This window comes from Littorina saxatilis, linkage group LG9, assembly GCF_037325665.1.
Source record: "Littorina saxatilis isolate snail1 linkage group LG9, US_GU_Lsax_2.0, whole genome shotgun sequence".
In the NCBI taxonomy this organism is placed as follows: Eukaryota; Metazoa; Mollusca; class Gastropoda; order Littorinimorpha; family Littorinidae; genus Littorina; species Littorina saxatilis.
Window position 1 is genome coordinate 38,630,721 of NC_090253.1, and position 1,300 is coordinate 38,632,020.

Consider the following 1,300-nt stretch of genomic DNA (forward strand, 5'->3'; position numbering starts at 1 on the left):
TTCAACCAATTTGGTTGAAAAATGAGGGCGTGACAGTGCCGCCTCAACTTTCACAAAAAGCCGGATATGACGTCATCAAAGACATTTATCAAAAAAATGAAAAAAACGTTCGGGGATTTCATACCCAGGAACTCTCATGTCAAATTTCATAAAGATCGGTCCAGTAGTTTAGTCTGAATCGCTCTACACACACACACACACGCACGCACACACACACGCACATACACCACGACCCTCGTTTTGATTCCCCCTCGATGTTAAAATATTTAGTCAAAACTTGACTAAATATAAACAAGTCGCGTAAGGCGAAAATACAATATTTAGTCAAGTAGCTGCCATTTTTCAGCAAGACCGTATACTCGTAGCATCGTCAGTCCACCGCTCATGGCAAAGGCAATGAAATTGACAAGAAGAGCGGGGTAGTAGTTGCGCTAAGAAGGATAGCACGCTTTTCTGTACCTCTCTTTGTTTTAATTTTCTGAGCGTGTTTTTAATCCAAACATATCATATCTATATGTTTTTGGAATCAGGAACCGACAAGGAATAAGATGAAAGTGTTTTTAAATTGATTTGGACAATTTAATTTTGATAATAATTTTTATATATTTAATTTTCAGAGCTTGTTTTTAATCCGAATATAACATATTTATATGTTTTTGGAATCAGCAAATGATGGAGAATAAGATAAACTTAAATTTGGATCGTTTTATAAATTTTTATTTTTTTTTACAATTTTCAGATTTTTAATGACCAAAGTCATTAATTAATTTTTAAGCCACCAAGCTGAAATGCAATACCGAACCCCGGGCTTCGTCGAAGATTACTTGACCAAAATTTCAACCAATTTGGTTGAAAAATGAGGGCGTGACAGTGCCGCGTCAACTTTCACGAAAAGCCGGATATGACGTCATCAAAGACATTTATCAAAAAATGAAAAACTCGTTCGGGGATTTCATACCCAGGAACTCTCATGTCAAATTTCATAAAGATCGGTCCAGTAGTTTAGTCTGAATCGCTCTACACACACACACACACACACACGCACGCACGCACACACACACGCACATACACCACGACCCTCGTTTCGATTCCCCCTCGATGTTAAAATATTTAGTCAAAACTTGACTAAATATAAAAATGAATACTCTGACAAGGGAAACTGTCTATTGCCTTTGAGTTGCAGCAACACGATTGCCTTACCTACCCTGGAGACCATTTTCTCAGTTTGTGTGTGTGTGTGTGTGTGTGTGTGTATGTGTGTGTGTGCGTGCGTGTGTGTGTGTGTTTTATTTTATACAGT